Source organism: Podarcis erhardii (genome assembly GCF_964252035.2).
Source record: "Podarcis erhardii genome assembly, chromosome: 9".
Classification (NCBI taxonomy): domain Eukaryota; kingdom Metazoa; phylum Chordata; class Lepidosauria; order Squamata; family Lacertidae; genus Podarcis; species Podarcis erhardii.
Window position 1 is genome coordinate 74,604,959 of NC_138512.1, and position 11,545 is coordinate 74,616,503.

General features: G+C 47.4%; 1 protein-coding gene across 2 annotated transcripts in view; it reads right to left on the reverse strand.

Annotated features, from left to right (window-relative positions):
* Positions 1-7,863, reverse strand: part of SMOX (spermine oxidase) — a 44,795-nt gene extending 36,932 nt beyond the window's left edge. For both annotated transcript variants that reach the window (XM_081876960.1, XM_081876958.1), the window contains exon 1: positions 7,704-7,863. The gene's annotated coding sequence lies outside the window, so the exon portion shown is untranslated. The remainder of the gene's footprint in view (positions 1-7,703) is intronic.
* Positions 7,864-11,545: the final 3,682 nt, after the last annotated feature.

The window sequence follows — 11,545 nt, forward strand, 5'->3', positions numbered from 1 at the left end:
AGAGTGATTTGCGACTGGACTTAACTGTCAGGGGTCCTTTACCTTTACCTTTTAATATAGTATCATATAAAGACAGGACTACACCTAACTACCAGATCCACCCACTTTAACTGTAAGTTTATGGAAACGGAATAACCTAGAAATGGTCTCCACAGCAACCCATGATCAAGACTCCACATACCTGGATGCCTCTGGGTGACTGTAGTAGCTAGCAGCTCTGACAGCTGCTACAGCCACTCACAGGCTGACCCTTTCCAGCAATCTCAACAGCAGCATAAACCAACCTGTTAGGACCCGGAATCTGGTTCGTATGACTTCCACAGCACCCTAATTTCTCTTTGCTGCCAGACCAGGCAATAATACTGCTCAGAGGGCTGGGAGAAGGTGCTCAGGCACTCAGAGGCTTCAGATATTCACCTTCATGCATACCTGCATGAAGCAGCCTGTAACTCCAGGCCCTGCGTCACACTAGGCAAAAACTGCTGCAATGATATGGGGTTGGATTACAATAGCAAGTGGTGATGACTGCCCACTTACATAAATAAATGCTCCCTACATAGCGGGAGAGTGCTTTACAGCATCACCAAAACAAGATCCCTGCCCCAACAAGCTTACACTGTTGAGGTATGACTATAAAGTAAGAAGAGAACAGAAAAGAGCTGTTGGGAGAAGCAAGCATAATAAGGTGTGTGTTTGTTGAGGTTTGCTGTGGTTGTAGAAAAGTGGATTTTAAGCAAGGGCTTTGAAGAAAGGTGGGCCCCAAGGAGACGTATTTTCTCAAAACACAAAGCCCTGTCTTCAACCCCTGCGCTTGATGAACGGCCTGCCCTGCACAGAATGCCTTTGAAGCTGTGTTTTAATACAACTAGCTTTTCCAGGAGGCTAGCAAATCCTTGAAGTAAATGGAAGAGGAATCACTTTGGCTGTGGGGCACCACCAGGTATTCTTTTCATCGTTCAAATTCGCTTCGATTTGTAACGGCACACGTCTGACGTAGAAATTACCAATGAGATATGCAGAAGCCGCTCTCTCTCCCTCTCTCAGTAACAGCTATCACAAGGTCACCTTTCAGAGGAGGAGGAGAATGTAAATGGGTAGAAAAAGTGGTTCATGTAGAAAAGAAAGATTCAAAATGCTAAGAACCCTGGCTTAGAAGTTAAAAAGTACCTAAAGGAAACGGAATCCAGGAGCCACGGCAAATATTACAAAATTAGATTGCATCTAAGACCCTAATGTCAGAGACAGACTCTTGTCTTCTTAAGCTTGGAAAGGGGAAGCTGTAAGACTCCAGATGTTGGACAATAAATGCATCCCCCCCCAAAAAAAAATATTGCCCATGCTTGCTGGGGCTGATGGGGGCACCAGATTCACCAAGTTAAATGAAATAAATTAAGGCTGCCATCCTATGCAAGCATACCTGTACGTCTCATTGAACTCGCTAAGACTTACATGCAAGTGGACATGAATAGGGTAGCATTGTAAATTTAAAAGCCAAACCCCTTAGGCTAAAATATACATGAGATAACATCAATCATTAGGTTCTCTCAATTGATCTTAAGTTACAATACATCCCACTAAATGCTCTCAAAATATGGTTGGGCATTTAACCCATCAAGAAATAATGTGGTACTGGGTATTCCAGCATCAGTTAAAGACAAGGATTTTTAAAGCATTTGTTTTATTAGAACAAAAACTAAATACTTCCGTCGTCATGCATGCTAATCACAAAAGCAAAATAGTTAACTATGGCTGTGTTGCAATGAAACCAAGCTAAAAATGTGGTGAAACTGATAAATGCAGTCACATTTATAACATAACGTGTGGTTCTGGTATTATCAGAGAGTTGGAAAAGGTGTGGAAAGAGGGCAACTAAAAATTATCAGGTAGCAGAAGCTAAAGTGTTTAGGGTATTTTGTTTTTTTAAGAAATGACTAAGGGGGTGCAAAAATTATGCATAGCATGGAGAAAGTGAATAGAGAGAAGTTTTTCTCCCTCTCTTGTAGTACTAGTTCCGCAGATCACACAATGGTACTGCCCGCCAATAAATTCAGAACAAAGTTGAATATTTCCTAACACAGCACAATAATAAATTTACCAAATTTGTTGCCGCAAAATGTAATGAGGGCTATAACGGCTCAGATGACCTTTAAAAGGGAGGTTGGACAGATTCAGATAAATGGAGCCTCCCAGATTTTGAGGCAACATGAATACCACTTGCTGGGTGGCAACAGGGGGCAAGGACTATTGCCTTCGAGTTCTGCCGTTGGACTTCCTGGCAGCTTCTGCCTAGACACAATGGAAACACAGAGTGACGGACTAGATGGGACTTCAGTCCAATCCAAGTGGGTTGCTCTCATATTAAGATTTTGACTGCTGCTCGGTGTTTGCCTGACTTGGGGGAATGATGCTCTCACAAGGCTCCTTGCTGGCAAAATAAAAGACCATGATGAAATGTCGAGGGCAACTCGACAGCAGAACATCCATGCCTTCGCGGAATATTGGCAATATCTGACCCTGATCATTAAACAGGTGGCCAACTGACCGGTCGACTGACAGTATTTGACCTATCAATTGACTTAAATGTGCTGACCTTTTCTTGAAATGTTAATGTATAACAAGAGGAGCAGGAGAGCAGGAGCTTAGATGCTCAGTTAGATTACACTCTCTCGGAAAACCAAAGGCTTTTTATTTATTTTTTGCTTGTTAGACCACATTTTCCATTTTTAGAAGACACCAAAACACCATATCCAAGTGAGAAAATTGATCTAAAACCTGGGTTCAAAAGATATTGACATCCCTAAGCATAAACAGTCATCAAGCGCCTGCAATTTCCCACTTTTAGCTAAAACATCAACTGGCAGCATGGTCCTAAGCATATTTATGCAGAAATATATTCCCCCAGAGTTCAATAAGGCTTACTCTCTAGCAAGTGTGTTTAAAATTGCAGCCAGATTGGTGCAGCTGTTTTGATTCAGACATTGTGTTTTGGATAATCCACCAATATGCTGTTTAACCAAGTACCTCCAATCAACACATGTTTAAATACTGTAATATTTTAAATATCTAACCAGCTGTAAACAAGACTGCATTCTTTCAGCTGCAACAGATCAGATGTGGTAATTCTAAATTAGCTGTGCAGTCATTGGGCCAGAAGCCCTTGTGCTCTGAGCCCAATCTGTAAAATGGAACAAGTGTTCTGATCCACCTCCAACTATTACAGTATTATTTTTTAATATCATTTACAGATCCAGCCAGGGCACTGTTTGAAAGCTCAATACATAGCACAAAGAATGATCAGTGTCAATACAAAAACAAGATATAAAAGAAGCACGAGCTTTTTTTACAACCTACCAAATTCTATAGATCGACTGTGTCCTTAACTTAACCCCACACGTTATTATTTAACATGCTTCACACCAAGCAAAGCACCACTATGCAAACATGAGATTAACGGGGAAAAGGAGGACAGCCTTCTGACCTAAACTTTGGTCTTAGTAGCAGATGAGAAAGTAAAAGAGCAGATTAATAGGAAGCTCCCTTATACCTTAATACCTTCTTGGGAGCTTCCCAGAGTGGCTGGGGCAACACAGTCAGACGGGTGGCATATTATTATTATTATTATTACTATTACCCAGTCAGTACCACCCACACAGACACACAATCTGGGTTTCAGAGATGTGAAGGATTGAACCTGCAACCTTCTGAAGCCAAAAGAGAGGCATTATCACTTCCCCAAATGAGCGCATACACAGAGTACTAAGAGGTCAACTACACATGACATGCAAGCATGTATTAATAGAGGGTGCTGCTTTTAAAAGATAAAAAGAAAGAAAAGCAGCTTCGAGATGGAATGTGGGATTTACAGCACAGAAGAAACAAGGGAGAAGACGAGCGCTTCTCAGCTCCAAACAGCACCCCAACACCATCACAGCTCCTTTCCTGGTTCCACACGGTTATTTTTGCCTTATACCAACGGTGTTCAGGTGCTAGCAAGAGACCGAGGCTGCAATCCTGTGTGTGCTTGCTTGAGAGCAAGTCCCATTCAACTCAGTGGAACTTATCAGGCAATGTGACTACGCTTGGGCTGCACATGTTAGTATGATCACGATATCATCCACAACAAGGTCTCCAAACACACCCACGTTTATTAACTCAACTCTAGGAAATCCAGGGGTATCAAAAGTAAGGTGAAATTAACCAGCTGCTCCTTTGTCTGTTATCGACAGCAATTCAGGTTCTTACTGGGAGAATAGGGCTGCAAACCTAGACCCACTTGCTGGGACTTGCTTCCCAGTAGACATACAGTGGTACCTCGCAAGACGAATGCCTCGAAAGACGAAAAACTCGCAAAACGAAAGAGTTTTTCGTTTTTTGAGTTGCTTCGCAAGACGGATTTCCCTATGGGCTTGCTTCGCAAGACGAAAACGTCTTGCAAGTTTGTTTCCTTTGTCTTGCAAGTTTGTTTCCTTTTTCTTAAAACCGTGCATTCACTTCAAGGAGCAACTCATAGCACGCGGTGTGGTAGCCTTTTTTGAGGTTTTTGAAGACTTTGGTGATTTTTGAAGCTTTTCCGAAGTCTGTGCTTCGCAAGACGAAAAAATCGCAAGACAAAAAAACTCGCGGAACGAATTAATTTCGTCTTGCGAGGCACCACTGTATATAGGTTTGCACTGCAAGAGAGTGTTACCAGGATACCAGGAGAAAGTTGGATGTAGCCAGTAAAAAATAAAATAAAATAAGAGCCACTGTGCAACACCCCAGCTCCTTCACTGTAAAGTCTCAACTGCCTAGTCCATATATCTGGGTCATTTTACCCCTTATTTTTATCTGTATTAATAAAGCTTCATTAGCATGACTGAGATACTGAGATTACTTATGTACAAGTGCTTTGAAAGGTGTACTTGAAATGTGCTATGTAAATCTTAGCATCCCCAAATGCAACAAGGCTTGGGCTTGATCCACACAAGGAGACACCTTTTCTCAGCAAAGCAGAGCTGAAAAATGTGTGCGCTCTGTGGGGTGTCCCCCCTCCCACTTCCGTGGTTGCTATTTTCACAGCAACCCTAAAACAACGCTGTCACATCATGCTTAAAAAAACCAAAAACCTTATGCAGCTGCCAGAACCCATATACCTCCCCATACATGCAGGCTGAGCCTTACATGACTCCCCCCCCAAAAAAAAAAGGTCCATCGTGCTTGAATTTGTCTTCCAATGGTTATTAGCAATGACAGGTAAAGGGCACAGCAGACAGCATCACTCTGGATGTTCGGGGTTGTTGAGGGATAACAAAGGAAAACGACACACACCTTCAATGCCCCATTTGCGAGGTTCCAGGCTGACCGCACTGGACTAAATGCGACCGATGGATTAAGTTCGTTATCAAACGTTTAATGGAAGATCTTGAGTATGCCTCAGACGTATTTCCCCCCCTTGTCTGCTTTAACTGCGCTGCTGTTTTCATATACATCAGCAATTTGAGCAGGCTGAACTACAACCCTCTCGTAGATGAGGCATTCTCTGGAACGTTTCCAGCAGCACATAATGCTGTACATACACCCGGCTAGCACATTATCTCAGCACAAAGCATGCCAGGCATATGCCGCTGAAGTCAGTGACGAAACCCTCCTCTAGCAGTCTTATTGGGGGGAAAGCAAGGCTTTGTTTGCAGATGTCTGCCTTCTTTCCTTCCTTCAAATCCACACACACACACACACACACACACACCCCAAAGAAAAGCAAAACGGTGGGAAATCTACCACTCGGCCAATCTCTCCTACTATGCTCAATGATTCCTTCACATTTTAGGCAAACGGGATACCTAATATTACCGGGGTGTAAAGGAGAAATCAGAAGAGGAGAAAACACAGAGACACACACCCCTTAAGAGCGTTGCAGCATTGACAAATACCATCTACCTATTAAAGAGCAGCACAGAACCTCACATTTGTTCTGGTTTTAATATAAATTTAGTGGGGGCAGGGAAGGAGCTTGGTGCATGTGAATTTAAAAAAAAACCCACAAACCCTCTCTTTCTGCTTTTGTGTCCATCATTTTGAGCGCATGCATCCCTCGCAGAAGCAACCCAGGGCATCTGATTGTGAATGAGCGTACACATGTTATCTTTTAGAAACTGACTGCTCTCATATTTCATCTTTTGTGACATTTGGAAGGGGGAAGAGAGAGAAATAATATCAGAGGGCAATTAACGGGAGGATAAAGAAGTCTTTATTCTCTGGGAAAGGGCTGGGTATGTTGTTGCTCTTGCTATTGGAATCTCACATGCTCTCATGCAGACACAGAAAGAGGAAATGATCCTGAAAAAAGGCAGGAGGTGGGGCGGTGGGAGGGAGGAAAATAGAGAGATGTGTCATTAGGAACTAAGGTGAAAAGAAAAGGAAGGCGATCCTCTGTGGGTGTAACTAGCAGGGAGGTTTCTGGTCCCCAACCCGAGCCCTCAAACAAATGGGGTGGCACTTGTCTGCAGTAAGGGACAAAACAAACATCTGCCCCCATGTACCCCCCCCAAAAAAGTATACACATAACCTTGAGCTTCAGGGAGGCTCAGGAATCATTTACAAAAGGGTTTGCTCATCGCCTTAAAGAATAACAGCAGCACCCCAAGCACACCACCTTACCTAATGGGAGACTGGAAGATACTGGGGGCAGGGGCTTCAATACCTGAAATGATAAGGGGAATGCTATTCTCCCCCCCCCCCCAAAAAAAAAAAAATATAATTGGGGAGGGGTGGGAGAGAAAGGGGAGGATAGGTACCTGCAGTCTCCAACAGGACCCCTCTGCAGTCCAGGCTCCCAAGCAGATTCTGGGGGAGGAAATGTGCAACAAACCCCCCCCTCCCCTTTTAAATAAATAAAAACATCCCCATTTCTCCCACCCACCCAAAGCGAAAATCCTAAGAAGTGATCAGAGTGAAAGGGGAAGGGGGAGAAAGAGAGCTTTGCTACCTCATATGACAATAGGTAAAACACACACACAGGGACATGAGACTGAGGAGACATTGAGGAGAGGGGCTACATAGCCCATCCCCCCCCCAAAGAAATAACTGGAGAACTCTCCCCCCCCCCCCCCGTCTGAAAATTGTGGGGAGCTTTATTGCCTCTTGCGAGAATAAGGCCACCACACATCCCCCATCGTATTAGAAATGGGGAGGGGGTCCCCCTGGAATAATAGAAACAGGACTTTACCCACCCAAGCTGAGGATAAAGCACACCTAGATCTAGGGGGTGACCCTAGATAAAATGATAACGAGCCCCTTCCCCAAAACTGTGGGCAGGAAGGGCCCTCTCCTCCTAAAGGTTCTCAATGGGCACCCCAATATTTGGGGGAGCCCCCACATAACGGTCCTCAATAGCACCCCAAGACTATGGGGTGGTTGTCCTCAAGATCACCCCAGGATTGGGGTGGGCACCTCACAATGGTTATCTCCGGGGTACCCCAAGATTTGGGGGACGCCCCAGAACGGTCCTCAAGAGTACCTCGGGGTTTCTTTTGGGGGGGGCGCCTCAAGCCTGCGGAGAAATGAGTGGGGTGGGGGTGCCCCTGCCTCGCGGGAGTAGGGGGCCCTTCCCCCTCTGCCCCCCACTAATGAGCAGAGAAAGGGGCTGCCTGGAGGGGGGGCGGAGGGAGGAAAGGAGGAAGGGGCGCCGGCTGGGGGGTGCCGGGCACCCCGGGGTCCGCCTCTACCTCTCTCTTGCGGTGCCGGGGGAGAAGCGGGCGGCCGGGCCGGCGGTGGGTCGGTGGGGCGAGCGGGGCTCTGGGCTTCGCTGCGGGCGGTGCTGGCGGCGTCGCCCTGCGGACCCCGCGACGACGGCAGCTGCTGGCTCTGCGGCGGCGAGGCGACGACCGGCGGCCTGCCTGCTCCTCGGCGGCCCGGCCTCCTCCTCCGCCTCCGCCGACGACCACGGACCGCCCACCGCCCGGCTCCTCCTCGCGGGCGGGCCCGCCGCCGCCGCCGCCGCCGGCCCGGCTCCGGGGCCCGGCCTGACTCCCAAGGGCCTCCGTGGCGCCGGCAAAAGCGGAGAAAGGGAGCCGACGCAGCCGCAGCCAAGCGGCCTCCCTCCTCCTCCTCCTCCTCCTCCTCTTCTGCTTCCGCGCGCACGGGGGTCCCTGAGCGCGTGCAGAGTTCCCCCGCCTCTGCCGGTGGTTTGCCGGCCACAAGGGCCCTTCCTTAAGACCAAGGGTAATCCAGTCCTACGGTTGCCACCCGTAGGTGCCAGCTCCTTGGGGGGGAGGCACCCACAAAACTCCCCACCCCCCACGAAGAGGGGTCGGGCACCCATGTGTTTTGGCGCCAGGGCCATGAGGGTACATGGCACCCACCGGTCCTGTACAACGCAGGATTGGCCCATTTTTCAGTGTAAAATGCTAGGGCCTGCATGGATACAGTTTTGTCATGTATTTCAGGTCTTTTCTTTCTTTCTTTCTTTCTTTCTCTGCCTATATATATATATATATATATATTTGTCCAGTTGGTCCTTAAAAAGGTAAAGGTACCCCTGCCCATACGGGCCAGTCGTGTCCGACTCTAGGGTTGCGCGCTCATCTCACTCTAGAGGCCGTGAGCCGGCGCCATCCGAAGACACTTCCGGGTCACGTGGCCAGCGTGACGAAGCTGCACTGGCGAGCCAGCACCAGCGCAGCACACGGAAACGCCATTTACCTTCCCACTATACAGCGGTACCTATTTATCTACTTGCACTTGAGGGTGCTTTCGAACTGCTAGGTGGGCAGGAGCTGGGACCGAACAACGGGAGCTCACCCCGCCGTGGGGATTCGAACCGCCAACCATGCGATCAGCAAGTCCTAGGGACTGAGGTTTTACCCACAGCGCCACCCGCATCCCTTATGGTCCTTGGAGACCAACTAAGTTTGTTCTGGGTATAAGCTTTCGTGTGCATGGATCTTTTCCTCTGTGCTACGGTACATGTGAACCTGGGTGTGATCCAGCACCGGGAGAGCAGTATCCATGGTCCATTGCCGCATGATGGATGGTTGTGTGTTGTGGCTCAGCTACCTGCCTTCTTTCTCTGCCAAGTTTGGGATTCCCTACAAATACATGAGTTTGAAAGGGCATGTGTTTTTCAGCTCTGGGTAGCCAAGCACAGACAGATTTACAAATTAATGTACGGGTGTGTGCGTGTGACAAATTCCACGAATTTTGGACACCCATAGTTCCCCCCCCACACACACACACCTTAAATTGGGTAGGAACCCTGTGGTTCTCTATTATTATGGCTTTGGACCACAGTTTGCATCATTCCATGACCATTGGCCGTTCTGACCCAGGCTGTTTGGAACTGAGGTCCCAACTTCAGAAGAAGAAGAGTTTGGATTTGATATCCTGCTTTATCACTACCCTACGGGACGCGGGTGGCGCTGTGGGTTAAACCACAGAGCCTAGAGCTTGCCGATCAGAAGGGTGGCGGTTCGAATCCCCACAACGGGGTGAGCTCCCGTTGCTCGGTCCCAGCTCCTGCCAACCTAGCAGTTCTAAAGCACGTCAAAGTGCAAGTAGATAAATAGGCACCGCTCCGGCGGGAAGGTAAACGGCATTTCCGTGCGCTGCTCTGGTTCGCCAGAAGCGGCTTAGTCATGCTGGCCACATGACCCGGAAGCTGTATGTCGGCTCCCTCGGCCAATAAAGCGAGATGAGCGCCGCAACCCCAGAGTCAGCCATGACTGGACCTAATGGTCAGGGGTCCCTTTACCTTTACCTTTACCTTTACCTTTAAGGAGTCTCAAAGCGGCTAACAATCTCCTTTCCCTTCCTTCCCCACAACAAACATGCTCTGAGGTGTGTGGGGCTGAGAGACTTCAGAGAAGTGTGACTAGCCCAAGGTGGCTACATGTGAAGGAGCGGGGAATCGAACCCAGTTCACCAGATTACGAGTCTACCACTCTTAATCACAATTAATGGCTTGCTGCAGAAGCACCGGCCTTGCCTGCTTTGCTGCTCCATCCCTACCCACCTCCACAGGTTTTATCATCCACATAGCATGCACTCTCAGCAGTTTCCCCAAGTGTGGGGAAGGCGGCCAAGGGAAGGGCCTTCTCTGTGACAGCCCCCAGATTGTGGAACTCACCTTCCTAGGAGGTTGTGGATTCTCCTTCCTTGGAGGTTCTTAAGCAGAGGTTGAATGGCCATCTCCCTTTAGCTAAGATTCCTGCGTTGCAGGGGGTTGGACTGGATGACCTCTGGGTACCCTTCCAACTATGATTCTATGAACTCCCTCCCTACAGAGGCGTGTCTAGCATTTTCACTGTACAGCTTCCAGCATATGCTGCAGAATTGCCTCTTTACCTTGGCCTTTGACACGTTAAGGTGTTTCGTTTTTGTGGGACCTGCATGTTTCATTGAATTTATACCCTTCTCTTCAATGTTTAATGGTTTTACTTCTTTTAGGATTGTAATGATTCTGTGTGTTTTCATAGCTATACTATATTGTGTTAGTCTACCCTGGGACCAGGTGAGAAATCTTTCAAATAAGCTTGTGCAGGGAAAATAAACCACAATCGTGTTAAATCCGGACAGGAGTTTATTCACTCCCAAGAACACCACAATCTGTAGACAATGTTTGTTCTTGGCTCGCTAGTCGTGGGTTGTCTGAATACTCAGACCTAAGACTTAGCCAGGGATTGTAGCTTGTTTGCATGCTTCTCCTTGGAGTAACTGGAGAGTAAAGTGACCAAGATCAGTGCATTTACATTGCAGTAAATCATTAACTCTGATTTTACCATGATGTGTGAGCTGGGCAGGTGTCTCAGATCAAGCATGGGAGTTGCTGAAGATGCATCAGGATCTGCTAATAGATCTCTCAGGTCATTTCAGAATAAATCAGCCATTCCAATCGTTTGCTGAAAGCAGCAGCAAAATAGCCTTCCTCTGAAGGTAGAAAGCTTGCTGTGAAAACCAGGAGTGGGTTTTTGCAGGACCGGACTGTGCATTCAGCTCTGATGCTGTTCAGAGGCACCCTGTCCTATAATTCTAAGAATATACCCCACCACTGTTTTCCACCTGCATCCAACTAGGGAATCTCAGTGATCTACTAACAAAAAATATCCAGTAAGTTTGAAGTCTGCCCACCTATGTATGACTCAGGCAGGGCACATGCAAATATGCCCTTCCCTTAAATGTTTTTTCTCCTCTCCAGAAAACGACCTAAAAACCTGGTGACTCAGAGCACATCCTTCTCACTGACTATCCTCTAAGTGGGATTTTGTTTCTCCCTCCTAGAGGAAACAGAAAGGCCCAAGGATATAGCATCAGAGCATGCACAAAGTGCCATTCTCTTGGGCAGAACCAGTTCTTTGTTTGTTACATCTGTTGCTTGTTTCTCAAGGACCTTGGAGCAACGTTTTGGACTAGTAAGAAGCCTGCAAGGAAGTTAGGCAGAGAAAGAGTGACTCACTCAGTAAGCGTCAGAGCCGGGGAGGAAGTTGAATCTCGGGTTTCCGGCATCTAAACACAGTGCTCTCCAGTTATTACATCACACTTCATTCAAAGTGTGTTCCCTACCAAAGAAAGG